This window comes from Rhipicephalus microplus, chromosome 9 (assembly GCF_043290135.1).
Source record: "Rhipicephalus microplus isolate Deutch F79 chromosome 9, USDA_Rmic, whole genome shotgun sequence".
Classification (NCBI taxonomy): Eukaryota; Metazoa; Arthropoda; class Arachnida; order Ixodida; family Ixodidae; genus Rhipicephalus; species Rhipicephalus microplus.
Genome location: NC_134708.1, coordinates 24,508,379 through 24,531,442, shown reverse-complemented (window position 1 = coordinate 24,531,442; position 23,064 = coordinate 24,508,379). Strand labels below are relative to the sequence as shown.

The 23,064-nt window shown below is 45.2% G+C and overlaps 1 protein-coding gene across 1 annotated transcript in view; it reads right to left on the bottom strand.

Annotated features, from left to right (window-relative positions):
• LOC119164930 (uncharacterized) overlaps nt 1–22,074 on the bottom strand; it is a 108,502-nt gene extending 86,428 nt beyond the window's left edge. Inside the window, exon 1 of the mRNA XM_037417130.2 lies at nt 21,594–22,074. The gene's annotated coding sequence lies outside the window, so the exon portion shown is untranslated. The remainder of the gene's footprint in view (nt 1–21,593) is intronic.
• Nucleotides 22,075–23,064: the final 990 nt, after the last annotated feature.

The following is a 23,064-nucleotide window of genomic DNA, read 5'->3' as shown; positions in this document are numbered from 1 at the left end:
TCTACAAAAAGGTGCACGATCAGGACAATATGGAAGCTTGACGTGGAATTGATGGGTAGTAAGTGTTGATGTAGCTCAGGGAGGGAAGGGGGCAAGTGCCCCTTTCACTCTCCTCTACTCTTGCCCCTCCGCCTCCCCTTCCGATGCGCTAGAGTGAACATGGCCTTCTCTGCTGCAAGGCGGTCTCTGCTGTTTGGCGTCATGAGGTACAAACTCAGAAATTATTCTTGTAAAGCCCAACAGGACCAACAGGGCTTGATGCTGAGTTAGTTTGCTCGTACCCAAGGAAAAAGCAGATACAACGCAAATAATATGGGAACAAAGTGATGAAACGGACTGTCAGCTGCGCCAGTGTCTGTTAGTTCATTTCTTCACTTTGTCCCCGTACTCTACGTGTCTGTTTTTCTTCCTGCATGGCAGCGTCCATGAAAACGAGCTCTTTAAATCTGTCGCGTTAAATTGGCCATAGCTAAGCAAGAACGCTCGTAATTTGCAAGAGTCATTCACAGCGCTGATGATGTCGAGCTCTCAGCCCATTACGGATGTAGGATAACTGAAAGCCCAATTCATCGTTTTCTTCAAGTCGCCTGGCATATCGGCATAGTACGTATTGCAGCGCCATCTGTGTACGTGCACGGTGACTATACGATCCACGAAAAAAAAAAGTTCTTTGACCTGCTTATTTTTCAGTTTGGCCAACCAACCTGGAACGCTTGCTAGACCGACACAATCAAAAACGACGTTGAAGCTGCACAGTGCTTACGAGAAGCTGCGCACGTGTTTGTATGCCGGCTCGTCGGCAGAACAAAGGCGCCGCCGGCTTACAACGACATAGGGCGGAGCGAAGAGCACCGAATTGCCGTTGACGCCAAGGCGATATGTAGATATTTTTTTCCCTTTTGCTTTTTTTTGTCCCGTCAACGTTCAGAGCTTCAGATCGTGCTGTTCATTTCTATAAGACGGCGTGCTGTGGTAGAAGTAATTGAGAAAGCCCTGTATGGTGGGAAACATTATTTACTTTTTACCGTGTAAAACTAAGTGAGCGTCACACGTGGTGGTGATTACAAGCAGGAATTTGCGGACAAATGTAGTCAATTTGCAGGAAAGAAAAGGGACACGTATGATAATAAAAAACTCACAGGGTTCCGTATCCACTTGCCTAAGATGACTCAATCGTGAAAGACATTGGGAAAGCCATTATCAGTCAGCCTCTTTCATCACGTTTTCTGATCCATTACGCACGTAATAGGGTGACCGGGCGTGCGACGATCAGTCATTGTCAAAAGTTTACCTTGATCGATAACCTGATAAAATCATCAACGACGGCGACTGCCCCGTGACCCCAGGTGACGTAGAAATAGTTTCGGTGCGGTTTAATGGCGGCGACGACGACGATGATGATGTTGTTGATAATCTGCTGTAACAATGGCATTCACGAATTTCGTTTTTTTGTTGTTTTTTACTCCTCTGATTTGCGTTCATCTAAGTCTTCCAACATGTAGTGCTCCCTCGCCGTTCTTTCAGTTCTTTTTTGTTGTTGCCGCGTCATTGTTGTTCAGTGAAAGCACCCAGGGAGGACCAACCAAGGTGGTCGGTCGTCTATTTATGTGTGATCACATCACTTCATTGAAACCCATAGAAAAAAATGACAGTGGCTTAGCTCAGCTATGCCAGGATATAGGTAGCGTTAGCAAAGGTTCGGCTGATTATTCTTAGCTTTCCAGAGTGTCTAGGATTAGCTTCATTATCATGCTTACTGCTGCTGCAATGACCAACACACGGCATACGTATTATGTGGCACATGTGTATTTTCTGCTCAACGTCCAGGTAGCTTCTCTGTGGCCACAAAGACGGATCAGTGGTCAGTGAAGTAACACGCTGCCGTCTGTCTATATGGCCCCAACACGGTATTTGGAATTGTCTGTCTTTTTGTGATAGCATAGCAGCGCCCGCGCTGGCGCCAATATGTCTGTCAAGGCCATGACGTCACTCCTCTGGAAAACTTTCCTGGTTGTCTATAATTAGCTTGGGTATCATGCTTACAGCTGTTCCAATGACACACACACACGGTATACGTATTATGTGGCACATGTATATTTATTTTGCCGGGCAACTACTTCGGGATTCGATGAGTTAAGCTTCTCCGCTCTACTGCACCGTTGAGCAGCATTTGCACTCTCCTTCTCCATGGCTGTACCACAGTGGCAAACGCCAGTCAGAGGCGCTATCAAGTGGCTCCAGCGCAGTGTCAGATGGCGACTGCACAAGGAAGGCGCGCGCGTCGGCGTCCATATGTCTATTAAGGCTATGACGGCACTCCTCTGGAAAGCGCACACCGGCGGCGGCGAGTCGCGCGCGGCCGCGGCCGAGTGCGAGGCAGGTGCCGGCTCCGGTGCGTGACACCACTGATCGTCTGCGCGCACACCGGCGGCGAGCCGCGCGCGGCGGCAGCGGAGTATCATTGCGCATGCGCAGACCAGTGCCACGCGAAATTGGCTCAGTGAGGCCAGTGTAGCTAAAGTTACAAAAAACAATGATGATCTCATAGCCGTGGATAAACTGCATAGGGAAACACTACGGCAAACACATCATAATTCACGTTGAATTCCAGTGGCAGATCAACATCAACTCTTTCTTCTCCGAGTGTAACAAACATATTCCAATGGCAGACTGGGAACCTGAATTGTGTGTTCCAACGGCAGATTGAGAGCTACCGCATATTACGGATTGCTCCGTGGAGCAATAACTCTTGCTCCGCGGAAATAGCATGATTTCAGTGGAAGTTCGCGTGACGTAGTCTGTGCGCCCGCTTTTTCACCTTGTCACGGGCGGATGTTGTGAGTCGCGCGAAACCATGGACGAGTAGGAAATCGGTTCACCCTCCTCTCCACCAATAATGCCCCTTCGCAAGATTTTCGTGTATTGACTGCTCCCATCGAGGCGTACGCGTTCCAGTCACAGTTTCTTTTTTTTTTCGATAGCAATCTCGCTCGGATCTACACGCTCCGTTCACGATTAAGAGGAACGCTCGCTACCTGCAATTGGAATTCAACATTAAACAACGCTTGGCAGCGCTAGCCGCCTTATGCCAATAGTAAACTCCCCACTAGCTAGCGCAGGATAACGTAGGCAACGCCGGATAACGTAGGCTATTCACTCCGAGATCGCTGTATGTAGGTGGCAGCACCGTCCCCGTCTAGAGTGCGTTAGGCGGTCGGAGGTACGTATATGATTGTACACAGCGTCGGCTGCTGACCCACAGATCGCGGGTTCAAATCCCGGCTGTGGCGGCTGCATTTCCGATGGAGGCGGAAATGTTGTAGGCCCGTGTGCTCAGATTTGGGTGCACGTTAAAGAACCCCAGGTGGTCGAAATTTCCGGAGCCCTCCACTACAGCGTCTCTCATAATCATATGGTGGTTTTGGGATGTTAAAACCCCACATATCAGTCGATTGTACACAGCGGCACTTCGTTGTGAGCACTTCGAGCCGACTGTCGGCGAATAAAATGCGTTGGAAGCACCTACCTCACTGGTAATGTGCGCGCTATTCATTGCCGAATCGATAAGCTCATTTAGCGTTACTATATAACTACTGAGAGAAGAGAAATCTGCCAATGAAAGGAATGCTCACCTTGATAATGACGGTCTGGTTTTTCGCACCTTGTGTGTGATTTTTTTCGGCTGTTTTATTTGTAAGTGCCTAGCTTGTCTACCGCCTACTACACACTACCGTAGTGCTACTAAAGTACCTAAGCATTTATTTCTCGCTGGCATGGATACCAAAGGGGAAAAAAAGAAATAAAACTCGCATTCTTTTGGGGTGAGTTCATTAGGACTGTTCGCACGAAGGCGCATGTGGATTTTTTTTTCTCTTGTTTAGTTCTCCATGAAATGTACGACAGCTTACAGGTAAACCTAGTCAGAAAGCTACGTGGCTGACAGCGTTTTTGCGCTACGGAGATGTTTAAAACGTACGCATTTGATTTTGCTTTAGCAACAGAATGAAAAAGATAACAGTTCACCACAGAGTTTTCGTCGACTAAACACTTGCATGACAGTGATAAAAACAAAGGTTGGTTAGCTTGTGGAACACGCATTTTTGTGTTTTTTTTAAATAAATATTGTCCTCGGTCATCCATCAATCTATAAGAACGCCACACAAGCACTCATGGCAATGTTATAAAATAGAGATTTCGCGTGAAACGAGTAAGAAAACGGTTCGCCCCCCGCCCCCTTCACCAATACTTCTTCGTAAAATTTCCTTAAGTGTATGCCATAAGTGTAAAGCACGCCACCTGCATTATTTTTGAACATCGGCACTTTTAAAAATGTGCTTAAATATAAGCCCATGGGGGTTTGCGCCGACGTCTCAGCCTAAGTTCAAAATGCGCCCGGAAAAAAGAGCTAAAGTACCGAGTTGCCATGCTTTACTTGTTGAAATTATTTTTATTGCGATAGCAATTATATGGGCACTCTCATTTGGATATTGCCTCCGGCGTCGATGTCGTGCCACGTATATGTATACGTATCTAAATATATGCTAACTCACGAAAAAATTTCCAGAAAAAAGCACTCTGGTGCGCGGAATCGAACGTGGGACCTCCGCGTCGTGAAAGCGAGACGTTAACCACTGAGCCACCCCGGAGAACGTCGTTTACTGTATAAACGGCAAGTTATTTATGTCTACCACTTACCGCTGCTGTGTTTTCGGCATTACCAGAAAGATGTCGCAATGAGCGCACGTCGCCACATCGCGCAGCGGCGCCCGCTCTAATCTCCTACGCATACTTTGCCCGGCTTAGAAAAGGAGAACGACGCTCCCTTGCGCGCCCTTATCTCACGGTGGCGAGGAGGGGAGGATCGTACGCCTTGGCTGGCCTCGGACTTTACGTGCAACAATTCTGCTGTAGCTACCGGGTGAACAAAGGTCACTGCAATCATTGCAGTCTACGTTCACGAAAAGCGCGCGCTTTTCAGACTCAGCGAAGTAACAAATGAGACGCTTATTTGCGTGCATCCATACCTGTGTTTCGTTGCAGGAAAACCACGATTGTACAGTAAAAGGGCATCTTGTAGCCCAAGCAGCGCCTCCTATGACCCAACCAGCCCATCGCATAGCCAATAAACTACAGTGCCGCAGTGACGCACCTAACGACAACCTCGTTTCAACGCGACAGCGGCGTTAAAGAGCTCGTCCCGCAGAAGTTCCGGCGTTGGTGTCGGCATCGTTGGTTGTGAGCGAAAAATCACCATCTTTGAATGACCGAAAAATCGCGATAGATGCAATTAAAGTAAATGATAAAACATTCTCGGTCACAAAGGGGGGATCGAATCTGGGTCGTTTGCGTGACAAGTGGGTGTTCCAACACGCAGCCACGCCTCTGGTTGTGAATGTAGGGAATACAACTTCTCTGGCTTGGAAATGCAGTGAAAGTAATTATGACCTTTCTTCCTTTGCTTATTTCTTTCTTTCTTTCTTTCTTTCTTTCTTGATGAAGTGCACTCCATCATGACGAAGTGCACTTCATCATGACTAAGTGCACTCCATCATGACGAAGTGCACTCCATCATGACGAAGTGCACTCCATCATGATGAAGTGCACTCCATCATGACAAAGTGCACTCCATCATGATGAAGTGCACTCCATCATGACGAAGTGCACTCCATCATGACGAAGTGCACTCCATTGCCATGAAAGAGAGAGAGAGAGAGCCGAGACCAAGCTCGTTTTATAGCTCTTCAGGCACCGCAGAGAAAGAAATAGCGTCCCACGAGTGTAGCCGCGATCGTCGTTCTCCTTTCCCATGATCAGCGCCTTCGCGGCCGGCGCTCCCAGCGCGCGCAAGCCAGGACAACGGAAATCGGTGGGACAAAGCTCGACCCTAAAATGCTTCGCCCCGAAAAATCAAATCGTAAATAATGAATGAAAACGCTGCACGAGCCAACGGTCAGGCAATCAGATAAGTTCGGTGGCGAAAATAAGAATAAGAAAATACTAAAAAGATTATTTTTGTCATTTTCAAGCGTCGTCTTTTCTATCCACGTATGCAGGTGTTTGAAAAAGCTCAGCGTTTCATCAAGACGTGGCTGTTGAAGTTTGTTGGCCTCGATGGAGGTTAGGAAAGGCACTTCACACGTGTGTTCATAGATTTTCAGCCCGATCGCTGCTGCCCCTCAGAGCAGGGATCTGCGACAGCCTGTGGTGGTTGGTTTCCTGCCCAATCGCTGCTTGCAGGACCCTGGGAAGCCCACTTTCATCGCCTCAGCTCTTGCTGCAGCCTCTAAATCATCTTCTCACCTATGCTGCTCTGGCCAGCCCTATGCCTTGCTGAACTCACCTCTTAGTTTGGGCTGCATTACTGAACAGCAGTAACTTGAAAAGCTGAACTGAAAAAATAAAAGGTTTGACTTGTTGTATTTAGAAATAACGTTACGAAAAGTGTGTTCTGGTATTATTATTTAAAGATTGCTTGTGTGCGGAATATTTGCACTGAGAAGTTATTTTAGTTACATTTTATTCTCCGGAGGTCGCGTGCTTTCTTCGTTCGTTCGCCGCACAAATGAGGGCGCTACAACAACATCGCGTGGCGTTACGTCATATGACATCACGCTGGAATTTGTGACGTTTAGATAATTTTTTTCGCGTTGTGCGAGTTCATGTTGACGTCATGTGATGACGTCACCACGTGATGCTGTCGATATTTTTGCATGTCAGATTTTGAAAAAAAAATTTTGACCGTCACCGCCGAAGGTCAAATTTTTTGTTTGATGAAGCCTTTGAGGCAGTTTCACCTTAATATCTCAAATTACGTGTGTTTTTTTTCTAGATATTATTTGTCACGTTCTGCAACTCCTCATTATACAGTGGCCTCAAGTTAACTATTGAAAGGTTGCTTAATTATTCTTGTTAATTTGTTATTATACTGAAATATATTTACGCAGAACGTCATATAACCAGAACGCCGCACGAGAGAAACAGAAGCAAGGGTAATGCCGGCAGGTGCACGACACAAAAGATGGTACGTTTTAAAAGGATGTTATTACGTAATTACCCCAGGCTGAGACTATGCAATGTCACGTGGTGTATCATACGAGCTTTGTGAGGAGGAGCGTTTTAGGCGACGCTCCAGGCAGCGTCTGTTTCAAGGTATAGCTCAAACAACTGTTTGTTTGCTTGTTGGTTTGCTTGTTTGTTTGTTTGTTTTGCGAAAAAAGCTTTACGCGTTTTCGCGCCTAGCGTACCGTAAAGGTCGGCTAAGCAAAGGAGACTCACGAAAAGCTTTATGATGCAAATGCTGGTGCCGTGGTAAAACAAACAAAAAAACACTAAAAAACGTGTCTACAGCAAGGCATTTCTTATTCCCAGCTGCTTTTATCTAAAGAGGTGGTCTAACTAGAAAACCTCGCCGTTCCGTGCAAAAACAAAAAAAAATAAAAAACATTCTCTCACATTTGGGTGTCGCGTGACACTTTTAAACGAAAACACTTGCACCTGCAGAGAAGCTGGGCCATTTGTACGGAAAACCGGCGATATGAAGAGTGCATGATGTTTCAGTATCAACATAATTGCACGGCGAAAGACTACGAGTAGTTACGACGAAACTACAGAAGAAGAGACAATGACAGAAAGAGCACTGTCTTGCGCTGTGCAAATATGTCGATTCCTAATCCCCATCTAGCCCAAGCATCTGTCTTATTATGTTTCAGTAGTTGTCCTTAAAAAAATGGAGGCAGTAAACGCGTAAAAAAAGACAGGGGCAGGTATTAATTTTCAGTTATTAATTACGAATGGTTATAAATGAAACTTAGGGAACAAACGGGGCTTAAGGATATCATAGCTGAAATCAAGAAGAAGAAATGGACATGGGCCGTACATGTAGCGCGTAGACAGGATAACCGCTGGTCATTAAGGGTAACTAGCTGGATTCCCAGAGAAGGCAAGCGGGTTAGGGGGAGACAGAAGGTTTGGTGGGCAGATTAGATTAAGAAGTTTGCGGGTATAAACTGGTAGCAGCAAGCACAGGACCGGCTTAACTGGCGGAACATGGGAGAGGCATTTGTCCTGCAGTGGACGTAGTCAGGCTGACGATGATAAATGAAACGCATCAAGTGAAGCTGAAGAGGGAAAGGAATACAGAAGTCAGGAGTTGTGACATTCCGCACGTTTCACACGCTAAATACACGTTAGTTTATTTGGTAAATATACCCTGTGAGTAACGATATTAATATTTGCCGGGGTTTGAAGTCCCCAAACGACGACATAATTACGAAAGAGGTCGTAGTGGAGGGCTTCGAAACTTTTCGCCCACCTGTGGTTCTTAAAGGTGCACCTAAATTCGAATACACCGGCCTCTGACATTTTCGTATCCACCGAAAACGCACCCGCCGCAGCCGGAATTCGATCACGCGCCCTTCGACCTTGCAGTCGAGTGCCATAATCATCAGACCACCGATTGATTGATTGATATGTGGGGTTTAACGTCCCCAAACCACTATATGATTATGAGAGACGCCGTAGTGGAGGGCTCCGGAAATTTCGACCACCTGGGTTTCTTTAACGTGCACCCAAATCTGAGCACACGGGCCTACAACATTTCCGCCTCCACCGGAAATTCAGCCGCCGCAGCCGGGATTCGAACCCGCGACCTGCGGGTCAGCAACCGAGTACCTTCGCCACTAGACCACCGCGGTGGGCCAATCAGACCACCGAGGCTGCGTCACTGATGGGCCAGATTTTTCGCAGAAACGCGTTTGAAGCAGCATATAGGAAGAAAATATGTAGTCAGTTAAAAATAATTTACGCGGCCTTCTGATTCTCTGCTACGTTAGCCAAAGAGCTTGAGTACACTGCTTATACAATATTCAGTAAAGCGGCCCATGCTACAGTCTATAATTACACCACAGGCATGCCGCACATAGAGTCAGAATTGGGGCGTGGGGGCATTTTATTTTCTGTATTTGTACTGCACACTGAAAGTAAAGGCCTTAGGGATCGGGAACAGTGGGGCGCAGGGATGGGGATTGCAAAAAAATTGAGGTACCTTTAAGCTTTGCTTTTAAAGAGCTGAAAGAGATAGCGATACTCTGTCTATAGCTCGTACTTCAACTAGTCAGTGCAAACTTTTTATTGTATAATGTTACTTGCGAAATTTAAATTGTGGGTATACAATGCAATCGATGAAGTTGAAAGTGACTTGTATCAGTGAAGTTTTCGCATGTCGCTCTATTATGTGCTATGGGTAGCACGCTTGAAATCGCGTGCATTTGTAATAATAATAATAATAATAATAATAATAATAATAATAATAATAATAATAATAATAATAATAATAATAATAATAATAATAATAATAATAATAATAATAATAATAATGTATTCAGTAGCAGCAGCTGCAGCCTGACAACGCCCACTGCAATACAAAGGGCTCTACCATAATCCGCGCCAATGAATCTGGTCTTATGCTTTGTGCTGCCAAGTTATACCTGCGAACTTTTTAATCTCATCAGCCCACCTAACTTTCTGTCTCCCCCTCAATCGCTTGCCGTCTCTGGGAATCCAGTCAGTTAGTTTATAATATAGATTGCTTCGAGGCCCCATGAGCTAAAATTGAGAAATCGTGTATAAAGTCGAGTATTGGTACAGCTTTTACTTTTTTGCGTGCGGTTTATATGCACAAGCTTATTAAAATAACCAGTGGGTTCGAAATTATCAGAACATCGAGTATAATTATTACAAAAATCATCAATAAACACAATATATATAAAATATTTCTATTAATGAATAAAACAACTTCACTATCAACAAAACGCAAACATTAATTGCGTGATAATAAAATTATTTTTAATTAAAAAATTCATTTAACCTTCAGAAATTGAATGACGAATTGAAGGAGAAGTCATCGTGAAATTTTCCGGAAGAATGTGGGCATAGCGGTATATACTTTTTAATGCATACACCTAAACATGTTGTGCACAAGCACACCTGACTTTCCGCTTCATGTAAATTTTATTCGCTCACGCGAAAATGTATTAAAACAAAAGTGTCGAAAGCTGCACATGTCCCACCTCGCATCGGACCACAGCGACAGCGGTCGGTAATCGAACCATCAACCAACGACCCCTTGCCGAAACGCTCATTGCAGGGGCATCTTCATTCGATGATTTTTTTACTGTTGTATCTAGCAGCGCTTGCCTAAGCCATAGGCATACACTTGCGCAATCACCACCAGAAGTTTATAGATTGTGAGATGAAACAAACAAACGAAAAATGCGGAATGTTCTGTCTCCTTCGTCAGTGAGCGTTGGACTTATGCTAATCATGATTAGGCCTCACCGAGATCAAACTTCATAACTGTGATTGGATTCATTCTGTACCTTGAGTAAATGAGCCAATGAAGACACGTGTTTACTATCAAAAGTGTTTGTGTGACACCAATATTAGGTTTACGGCCTCTTTTAAAACGCGTTAACGCGTACCGTGGGGTTCGACCAAATGCAGTTAAATCGTGCTGAGAATTTGAAATTTTTCTCAGACCTACAGTGGTCCTTAACCTTTAACCTTCTGACACCAACTGCACATATGCCAAAAATTAGCAGCGATTATATTGCGACTTCATGTCCTCCACATCCACTCCCACTTTCCCAGTAAACGTTGACCGCACGGTTGCCGGGTTACCGCCGTACGGTATGCATCATGTGACCTCACCACAGGTGATGACACTAGCGTTCGACCGCACAGTTCTGAGAGTCCCACCAGTATATCGGCCCAGTTCCACGGTGCGACAACCAGGAGACGTGCCTCTAGAATACACGCTCAATAGAATGCCAACTTGTGCCGAGGTTGAAACCCTCTACCTACCAATCCCTGCTTAAGTGTCTCGAACCACCCAGCCAAGGTACTGGTGGTAGGAGTAGGTTTCAGGGTCTTTACATATAGAGCAGTTCTACAGCACACACAGGGGTCAATATTCAAAAAATAATTAAGTAATATAACAACGAATAAAGTGTCATTTCATGTCCCCCACATCCACTCCCACATCCCCAGTAAACGTCGACCGCACAGTTGCCGGGTCACCGCCGTACGGTATGCATCATGTGACCTCACCACAGGTGATGATACTAGCGTTCGACCACACGGTTCTGAGAAGTCCCACCGGTATATCGGCCCAGTTCCACGGTGCGACAACCAGGAGACGTGCCTCTAGAATACACGCTCACTAGAATGCCAACTTGTGCCGAGGTTGAAACCCTCTACCTACCAATCCCTGCTTAAGTGTCTCGAACCACCCAGTCAAGGTACTGGTGGTAGGAGTAGGTTTCAGGGTCTTTACATATAGAGCAGTTCTACAGCACACACAGGGGTCAATATTCAAAAAATAATTAAGTAATATAACAACGAATAAAGTGGCACTTCATGTCCTCCACATCCACTCCCACGTCCCCAGTAAACGTCGACCGAACGGTTGCCGGGTCTCCGCCGTACGGTATGCATCGTGTGACCTCACCACAGGTGATGACACTAGCGTTCGACCGCACAGTTCTGAGAGTCCCACCGGTATATCGGCCCAGTTACAAGGTGCGACAACCAGGAGACGTGCCTCTAGAATACACGCTCACTAGAATGCCAACTTGTGCCGCGGTTGAAACCCTCTACCTACCAATCCCTGATTAAGTGTCTCGAACCACCCAGTAAAGGTACTGGTGGTAGACGTAGGTTTCAGGGTCTTTACATATAGAGCAGTTCTACAGTACACACACAGGGGTCAATATTCAAAAAATGATTAAGTAATATAACAACGAATAAAGTGGTACTTCATGTCCTCCACATCCACTCCCACGTCCCCAGTAAACGTCGACCGAACGGTTGCCGGGTCTCCGCCGTATGGTATGCATCATGTGACCTCACCACAGGTGATGACACTAGCGTTCGACCGCACAGTTCTGAGAGTCCCACCGGTATATCGGCCCAGTTCCACGGTGCGACAACCAGGAGACGTGCCTCTAGAATACACGCTCACTAGAATGCCAACTTGTGCCGAGGTTGAAACCCTCTACCTACCAATCCCAGCTATGTACCTAGGATTAGAAAACGCATTTTTAAAACCAATCCCTGGATTACCAGAGAAATCATTCACACAAAAAGAAAACTAAAACGGAAACGGAAATCTTGTGCAAAAAATTGTACCCCGGAAGGAACAGCTTGCATTTCTTCAATGAGACAAGAACTGAAACGTCTGATCAAGCAGTCCAAGGATCGGTTTTTCAATGTGACATTGACGAAATACTTGAAGGAAGCCCCCTCAAGGTTTTGGCGCTTTGTAACTCCCCCAGCAAGCTCTCCGAGGCCACCTGAAATTACTCAACAACGTGTTGATGATTTCAATTCTTTTTTTGCTTCTGTGTTTACTCATGATAATGGCATTTTGCCCGAGTTTTCTACGTCACCATTGCAGCGGCCGATCGATGATGTGGTAATTAGCGAAGAGGGTGTCCTAAATCTTTTACTTAATATAAATACAAGAAAAACCCCCGGCCCTGATGGTATACCAAACGAATTTCTGTACAGATACGCTGAATGGGCGGCTCGCTTCCTTACAAAAATATTTCAGTCGTCCCTGCGCAGTGGCTCTTTCCCACTAGCGTGGAAGCAGGCTAAAATTACCCCTGTTCACAAAAGTGGCTCCTCTCGGGACGAGCGCAACTACCGTCCTATTTCGCTTATCAGTACATGTTCAAAGATACTCGAGCACATTATTAACAAACACTTGATGTCCTATCTTGATACGCACAATCTATTATCTTCGAAGCAGCATGGCTTCCGCCGAGGCTTATCTACAACAACTCAGTTAATCGAATTTGTTCATGATCTTTCAAAAACAATCAATTTGCGTGGTCAAACTGATCTGGTATATTTGGATTTCGCAAAGGCATTTGATAAAGTATCGCACTCAAAGCTACTGTTTAAAATTGACAAAACGTTTCAAAATAATCACTTGACAAAATGGTTTTCATCCTATCTCAGCTGCCGTCAGCAGTTTGTTCAAATAAAAAATAAACAGTCTAGAGCAGTTGCAGTGAATTCTGGAGTTCCCCAGGGGAGCGTGCTGGGTCCCCTTTTATTTTTGTTATATATAAATGACCTACCAAACCGCGTTACGGTCCCGATAAGGTTGTTTGCCGATGACTGTGTTGTTTATAGCAGAATCGAGACTGAACATGACCAAGTTAATCTAAACAACAATCTTCAAAGAATAAAGGATTGGTGCGAAGAATGGCAAATGAGTTTGAACACAGAAAAAACAGTCTTTATGACTATAACTAGAAAGAAAGCACCTCTAGATTACAACTACCAGATTGGCAATGCTTTCCTGAAGCGTGTACAAAACTATAAATATCTTGGGTTATGGTTCACGCCCGACCTCCGGTGGAACACTCATATTGATAATGTATGCTCCAGGGCTACCAAGGCATTGTATAGCCTTAGACGTAACCTTTATACCGCCCCATCTGATATAAAGTGTCTTGCTTACAAAACTCTTGTCAGACCTATTATCGAATATTCTAAAATTGTCTGGGACCCTTACACAAAGACAAACTGCAATAAAATAACAAAAATACAGCGACTTGGTGCGAGATTTATTTTTAATAAATATCGCCGACATCATTCTCCTACTGAACTCTGTAAAAAAGCTGGACTGGATAGTCCTGAACTTAGGACGAGGATTGAGCGTCTGAAATTCCTCTTCCAGTTAATTCATAATCATTTTAAACTAAACTATTCAGATTACTTCCAGGTCAACACACAAGAACACTCCAGACATCGCCATAATATGTATATACCACCCCTAGTCCCACGTAACGATTGCTTTAAGTTCAGTTACTTTCCACGTGCTATTGAAGATTGGAATATGCTGCCAGAGTCTATAATTGGTTGTTCCTCGCTTACATCATTTGAACAGAATCTAAAACGTTTATTTTCCGAATAACAGTGACATATGTTTTTTTTTGGCGTGTGTGTGTACTTTTTGTTGGTTGCATGATTCTGCAGTAGTTGTCTTTCAAATCTTCAGCGCGGTGCAAAAGTGCCGCCTCAAATGCGTCATGTGCTGTTCTGCGCGTATGTATTGCATCGCCTGTGTGTTCCATTTATGTATGTTATGTATAACTTCGAGTTGCTGGTCACAATAATACCGAGAAATTATCTCGAGACCTGTACGGTACTTCTTTTTTGCAAATAATTGTTTGTACTTCCACCCTGTAACGGCCCACTTCTGGGCTAACAGTATAAATAAATGAAATGAAATGAAAGTGTCTCGAACCACCCAGTAAAGGTACTGGTGGTAGAAGTAGGTTTCAGGGTCTTTACATATAGAGCAGTTCTACAGTACACACACAGGGGTCAATATTCAAAAAAATGATTAAGTAATATAACAACGAATAAAGTGGCACTTCATGTCCTCCACATCCACTCCCACGTCCCCAGTAAACGTCGACCGCACGGTTGCCGGGTCTCCGCCGTACGGTATGCAGCGTGTGACCTCACCACAGGTGAGGACACTAGCGTTCGACCGCACGGTTCTGAGAAGTCCCACCGGTATATCGGCCCAGTTCCTCGGTGCGACAACCAGGAGACGTGCCTCTAGAATACACGCTCACTAGAATGCCAACTTGTGCCGAGGTTGAAACCCTCTACCTACCGATACCTGCTTAAGTGTCTCGAACCACCCAGTCAAGGTACTGGTAATAGAAATAGGTTTCAGGGTCTTTACATATAGAGCAGTTCTACAGTACACACACAGGGGTCAATATTCAAAAAAATGATTAAGTAATATAACAACGAATAAAGTGGCACTTCATGTCCTCCACATCCACTTTCACGTCCCCAGTAAACGCCGACCGCACGGTTGCCGGGTCTCCGCCGTACGGTATGCATCATGTGACCTCACCACAGGTGATGACACTAGCGTTCGACCGCACGGTTCTGAGAAGTACCACCGGTATATCAGCCCAGTTCCTCGGTGCGACAACCAGGAGACGTGCCTCTAGAATACACGCTCACTAGAATGCCAACTTGTGCCGAGGTTGAAACCCTCTACCTACCGATACCTGCTTAAGTGTCTCGAACCACCCAGTCAAGGTACTGGTAATAGAAGTAGGTTTCAGGGTCTTTACATATAGAGCAGTTCTACAGTACACACACACGGGTCAATATTCAAAAAATGATTAAGTAATATAACAACGAATAAAGTGGCACTTCATGTCCTCCACATCCACTCCCACGTCCCCAGTAAACGCCGACCGCACGGTTGCCGGGTCTCCGCCGTACGGTATGCATCATGTGACCTCACCACAGGTGATGACACTAGCGTTCGACCGCACGGTTCTGAGAAGTCCCACCGGTATATCAGCCCAGTTCCTCGGTGCGACAACCAGGAGACGTGCCTCTAGAATACACACTCACTAGAATGCCAACTTGTGCCGTGGTTGAAACCCTCTACCTACCGATACCTGCTTAAGTGTCTCCAACCACCCAGTCAAGGTACTGGTGGTAGAAGTAGGTTTCAGGGTCTTCACATATAGAGCAGTTCTACAGTACACACACAGGTGTCAATATTAAAAAATGATTAAGTAATATAACAACGAATTAAGGGGCATTTCATGTCCTCCACATCCACTCCCACGTCCCCAGTAAACGTCGACCGCACGGTTTCCGGGTCACCGCCGTACGGTATGCATCATGTGACCTCACCACAGGTGATGACACTAGCGTTCGACCGCACGGTTCTGAGAAGTCCCACCGGTATATCAGCCCAGTTCCTCGGTGCGACAACCAGGAGACGTGCCTCTAGAATACACACTCACTAGAATGCCAACTTGTGCCGTGGTTGAAACCCTCTACCTACCGATACCTGCTTAAGTGTCTCGAACCACCCAGTCAAGGTACTGGTAATAGAAGTAGGTGTCAGGGTCTTTACATATAAAGCAGTTCTACAGTACACACACACGGGTCAATATTCAAAAAAATGATTAAGTAATATAACAACGAATAAAGTGGCACTTCATGTCCTCCACATCCACTCCCACGTCCCCAGTAAACGCCGACCGCACGGTTGCCGGGTCTCCGCCGTACGGTATGCATCATGTGACCTCACCACAGGTGATGACACTAGCGTTCGACCGCACGGTTCTGAGAAGTACCACCGGTATATCGGCCCAGTTCCTCGGTGCGACAACCAGGAGACGTGCCTCTAGAATACACGCTCACTAGAATGCCAACTTGTGCCGAGGTTGAAACCCTCTACCTACCGATACCTGCTTAAGTGTCTCGAACCACCCAGTCAAGGTACTGGTAATAGAAGTAGGTTTCAGGGTCTTTACATATAGAGCAGTTCTACAGTACACACACACGGGTCAATATTCAAAAAAATGATTAAGTAATATAACAACGAATAAAGTGGCACTTCATGTCCTCCACATCCACTCCCACGTCCCCAGTAAACGCCGACCGCACGGTTGCCGGGTCTCCGCCGTACGTTATGCATCATGTGACCTCACCACAGGTGATGACACTAGCGTTCGACCGCACGGTTCTGAGAAGTCCCACCGGTATATCAGCCCAGTTCCTCGGTGCGACAACCAGGAGACGTGTCTCTAGAATACACACTCACTAGAATGCCAACTTGTGCCGTGGTTGAAACCCTCTACCTACCGATACCTGCTTAAGTGTCTCCAACCACCCAGTCAAGGTACTGGTGGTAGAAGTAGGTTTCAGGGTCTTCACATATAGAGCAGTTCTACAGTACACTTACAGGGGTCAATATGCAAAAAAGTTAACAATAGCGATTACGGTGGGACTTGATGCATTTGCATTCAAAGACAAGTAATCGTTCAACACTCTTCGAAAAATGGTTTATTTAGGATTTGCTAAACACGACACTGCCACAACTGCAGTAACGGTTAGCATTCCAACGGTAAATGCCCAAGCGTTTAACTGTGGTGTCCGCTGGCCACGCGACATAAGCTCGACGCATGTCCCTGTCCGTGAAGTGGAAGTGTAACCCAAACAGATCTGATCATCATCATCATCATCATCATCATCATCATCATCATCATCATCATCATCATCATCATCATCATCATCATCATCATCCTGGCGATGCCCACTACAGGGCACAAGCCTCTTCCAGGTTTCGCCAATCAGCCCCGTCCTGTGCTCTGCATGGCCATGCAATCTCGCAAGATTCTGAATCGCACTTACCCAACTATCTATCAACCCCCCCCTCGCACACTTGCCTTCTCCTTTAATGTAGTCTGTTAATATCAATGACCAGTGGTGATCTTGCCTTGGGGCTGCATGCTTTGCCCACTTCTACGTGGACTGTATATCTTCATTCTACTTGAACCATACCCACGCCAATCAAGATTTGTAGTCCATATGTTCGATTCAGCTTTATTTCGGGTATATCCTGAGAAGACAGAGGCTAAAGGCTTTGATCGCCTGACGGTGGCCTCTGCCCCCCGAAGTTTGGAGCAGGTACACAATACATAAAGCAAACAGTAACGCCAAAAATCACACATATACAAAAAAAAATTATGTACAAAAAGGAGCGCGAATGAAACGCTACAACAGTAGTGATTGTACAGTCTTACATAAATACAATGCTACAAAACCATAACGTTTACAGAAAAAAATTACAGGAACGTAGAACACATATGAATTTACTGAGAACAGCTAAAAATAGTATACAAGCAGTTAATCACCGACGTCAGTGTTAATAAGATGTGTCTTGAATTCATGTTTCATTTTTTTTTGCGGAATCAGTCCAGCAGAGAATGCCTTTGTATTTGTTCAGGAAATGTGCAATTCGGTAATGTAATGTCTGCTTTCTGTAATTCGTACTCACCTTAGGCAATCGACGCTGAATATTCCTGAACTTATATCTGTCTGTTTCAGTATAACTGTTTTCTTTAAAGACATTATTATTGTGTATATACTTCATTAATTTAAACAAGTATATCTGGTTGGGCTTTCATATGCTGTGCTTTATGAAGAGTTCTCGTGTGCGTAAGTCGCGTATGTCTCCCATATAATTTTTAAATATATGCAGCACCCTTTTTTGTAAAACTGACAACTTATTGTAATTGGGGTCCGTAGTTGTTCCCCAAACTAGAGTGCAGTATGTCAATTTCGAATACACTAATGAATAGTAATGTTGTTTTTTTAACCACAGTGGTAATAAAGAACCAATTCTTCGAATGCCCAAATGGTTTTGGCTATGTCTGCTGTCAAGTCTGAAATGTGTGTATTCCATGTCATGTTTTCGTGGAACCAGACTCCTAAAAATTTCTGTTCCTTTGTTCGTGTAATTTATGTGAATCCATATTTAATTACTATATCACCTACATTCCGCTTATTTTGTTGTGCAAATAATATGTACTGTGTCCTATTCGCATTTAACTGTAACTTATTATGATGAAGCCATATGGTTATTTCTTCTAGAAAGGAGTTTGTCATGAATTCTAACAGGTTCATTTCTTTTGCGGTAAAAAATACGTTGGTGTCATCTGCATACATTACGATGTCTTGTTTGATACCTATACCCACTATGTCATTGATATACAGCAGGAATAAAGTTGGCCCTAGTATCGAGCCTTGTGGTACTCCAGTTGTGACATTTAATCAACTGGATGAAAAGTTATTTATTGCTGTAAATTGGCACTGATAACGTAAATAATCTGTGATGAGTTCTAGTGGAATGCTCCTTATCCCATAGTGTTGAAGCTTCAACAACAGCACTTCGTGGTAGACAGAACTGAAGGCCTTACGTAAGTCTAAAAATAATCCTAGGGTGTAATACTTTTGCTCAATCGCTTCAACAATTTTTTCTTTTACATGAAGTAGTGCTTGCTCTGTGGATTTTTCCTTTAAAAACCCATACTGGGAGCTAGATATGATGTTGTATTTGTGTAGTAACGTCGTCAGTCTCTCGTTTATGTCCCATTCAAATATTTTTGAAGATAGTAGTAAGACTGAAATAAATCTATAATTGGCAACCTGATTTTTATTCCATCCTTTGTAGATCGGAGTCACCCTTGCTATCTTTAAGCAATCTGGGAATATGCCTTTTTCAAACATCAAGTTCGTTATGTAAGTCAGAATCAGTGCTATGGTACTAGCGACATGCCTGACTGGTTCCGCTTTTATTTCATCGTATCCCGCTGAGACGTCATTTGACAGTTTGCTGAGCAATAGTTCCATCTCTAGCGTAGTAACTGCCTCAAAAAATATAGTGTTTGATAAAGGATGAATAGCCTGCAATGACAACTCACTATCTACATTTGCATTAATATGTTTTCCTGCATTCACGAAATATTCATTTACTGTGTCAACCAAAGCTTCACCTGTTACGACGCGACCATTATTCAGCAGTTCTTGAAGAACCGTTGGTGTTGGAATCCTGATCGCCACACTTTCTTCGTATTTATTTGGCAATGCGCGAATAGATTTTGATAGTAGTTATCCTTTGCGTTTTTTTAGGTCTGAGTTAAGCTTTTGTCGCACCTTCTTGTACTCTGAAAAAATTTCAGGGTTTCTACAAACCACAAAAGCATGATACATTTTATTTTTTTCTTTTATTATGTGGTGTAGAGCATGAGTAACCCAAGGTTTTCTTATTGCCCCTTTTGGTGTCTTGCAAAGCGTTAGAAGGAAAGAATTGTCATAGCAGCGTTTGAATTCAAACAAAAACATGTCGTATGCTGTGTTTGAATCCCTCTGTAAATGTACACTGGACCACTGAGTAGACTGAATCATTTTACGGAGAGCATCGATAGATCTACTGTTTATTTGACTGAACAAGCTAGCGATTTTAGTTTTCTTCGAGAAAGTTTCAGTCATGATGCAATGCTGCGGCAGGTGATCACTTTTGTCACGGGTAATCACGCCTGAGCTGAGTTGCTCTTCTTTTACATTGGTAACGCAGACGTCTATGCAGCTTGTGCTGTTTACCCCTATGCGTGTTGGCACGTCAATGACGTTTTGCGAGTCATAAGCATCAATTAAAATCTTGAAATCAGCAGCATATGGTTTATTACTCATTGCATTAATGTTTACATTCCCTACGATAAAGAAAGGAGTGCTTTGAGATGCAAAAAAGTTCAGGAGATTTTCCATGTAGTTGAAAAAATAACGCTTTAAGCCAGTTGGTCGCCTATAAATAGCAGCTAGCTGAAATCGTGTTGTACAAAGCGTAAGGCATTCTATGTTGCGATTTGAAACGGTGTAATCATCTATGACGTCATAGATGTAACCTTCTTTGAGGTATATTGCCAAACCACCGCCCCTTTTTTCTAATCTGTCGAGTCGTTCGCACGTTGACAAACAAGACGCGCGTTGGTCACACGCGTATACTTGGCGTCGAACTAACGAAGACGAAAAACGAATTAAAACTTCTTTATAATTCACGGAGCAGGGCACCAACCGTCAGGTGTTGTTTGATCGTTTCTTTAAGGCGGCACTTGCGTGATCCTGAGAAATGTGAACCTTAGAAGAAATTCCTAGATATGACATCGCCAAGCTACCTGCCACTCGGCCCAAGAGTCAAGTTCCTTTCCCACTCCCCCAAAAGATAGGTAGAGAAAGAGAAACACAAAAAACAAATTTGGAGCAGTCAAGTATTGTCTAATAAGGCGGAGTGCTTTCTACGGGTTCTTTTTTTGAAAACTAGGAACATCTCTGACAAGAAATGTATAAAAAAGAATCATTTCCCCACATTCTCCTCAGGGGAAAGTTTCTTGACCACTGTATACATGATTATAGATTCCACAAGACACTGCTTCACTTCTTCCATCCCCGCCGCGGTGGTCTAGTGGCTAAGGTACTCGGCTGCTGACCCGCAGATCGCGGGTTCGGATTCCGGCTGCGGCGGCTGCATTTCCGATGGAGGCGGAAATGTTGTAGGCCCGTGTGCTCAGATTCGGGTGCACGTTAAAGAACCCCAGGTGGTCGAAATTTTCGGAGCCCTCCACTACGGCGTCTCTCATAATCGTATGGTGGTTTTGGGACGTTAAACCCCACATATCAATCAATCACTTCTTCCACAACACGGGTCATGCGGCACACACAAGGTATTGTCTTACAGATAAGACCGTATCCTAATAAATAAAGAAAAGGAACAGTTTGGTGCGAGTGGTTTTTGTTATTTTGGGAAAGGTTTCGCCTCCTTAAGTGTTTCCCGCCTGTTTGGGTGTCCATTTCTTTAATCTATCTTCCAATTATAGCCGTAGGCTAAAATTCTGGTTGAATCGAAAGTATTGTTGTGGGCAGGCGCGTAAAAGCAATTTTTAGGGAGGTGGGGGGAAGTAAACTGCCTTTTATATATGCATTATCCGCAACTGTATAACCCCAGTTAAAGTTCTGGGGGAATCGACAGCGCATTGCCGCGAATAAAAATTGTCAAATTCGAAACCTCCACCTCTCCACAGCAAAACAGTTAAAACAGAACAGAACAGAAACCTTTTAATAGGGAAGTACCCCCCTCACTCCTTTTGTTAGCTTGCCGATTACCGCGGGAGAGAAAAAAAAGTACTCACCTTCGGTGACCTAACTGGCGAAGAGCTGACCACACGGTCGAATGGATCACGGAGCCGTCGGCTTCTCCTTTATGCTCTGCTGACCCTTCTTCAAGATGCCAACAACCGAAGAGGTGGTGGACGGACAAGCGGCGGGCCGAAACAACAACAACAACAATAACAACAACAACGAGATGAAGAAGAGCACAACGGTACGAAGCTGGCAGGAGCCAGCAAATCAGGCATGCAATTGGCACCGTGCCGCTACTCCTCCACCGCGGCTCGTCGTTGGTTCGCGCTGCTTCCGCTGACGGAGACGCAGCCGCGGCGCCTGCGACAGCCACATCAGTTTCGTTCGTCGCCCCCTGCAAAAGCCGAGCCTCTCGCACGCAGCGAGCGGCACGCGAAAGTGCCTAGTACCCCTGCTGCCACAGGAGCCGCCCACCTACACACGCGCGCGCCTCCTGCTGCTACGCGCGCGCGCAAACTTCGCCGTCGATTTTTCGGGTCGTGATCCGACCTCTCCCACATCTCTCTCTCCCTCTCTGACGAAGCCGCTGCCTTACTGGCTTTGCGTCTTTTCCTTCTCCCTAACCCCTACCGAGAGCGTTACATAGATCACGGTAACCCACCCCTTTTTCTTTCCCGTCTCCACTGCTGAGACGGCGGGAGCCGCAATCGGATCTCCACCACGCGTGCTATTTGCAAATGAGCGTCGCTTAATTGACCGGGCCGGACGGCTGGCCCGGGCGTGACGGGAAGGCGCGTGCAATCGTAATCGTGTTAAGGAAGTCGACCCACAATTCGCCGAGGTTGAGAAGCTGACGAGAGCGACATGAAATGGTCGGAGGTGCGTCGATTGATCCGTCTGTCGCAATTTCCCGTGCTGCCCTCTGTCGTTTTTGGTGGAGACAACTGGTATCGCCGAAACTAAAGCCTCCGAGATCAAGAGGCGTTTTGCGACATTTCCTTGAGGGGAAAGGCGATGCGTCGTGGCATCGGAAAAAAAAAGTGGATCCTCAAGGAACGATACAAGCATTAACTTCGCACGCAGAAGGCGGAACGTCAGCAATGCATCAAACAACTATGCAAAAGCCCGTAGTTATCTGACCTCCTTGTTAAGGCGATAGCCTTAGTTGCCTCATCGAGCGCGAAAAGTGACCTGTGGAGACGGTGTCAACACGAGTGACGCAAAAAATTGGCACCACCAGACTACGTCACAGGCTGCTAAAATTGATGACGTCACATGACAACATCATCATGTTGTGTCGTCGCTTGGTCAAAGGTGGGCCAGTACTGGAGGTAGTGTAAAAACCATGTTACGTGCAGAAAGCTTTCAGGAGCACCAGTCAAGGCAATCGACTGAGAAGGGAGAGAGAACTCTTTGTTGAAATGCAGAGAGTGTAGTCGACTGAGAAGAAAAAGTTCTTCAGCTTCACTGTTCTGTAACCTCAGGATATGCGTAGCATGGGCACCCAGCGATTCCCGTTCT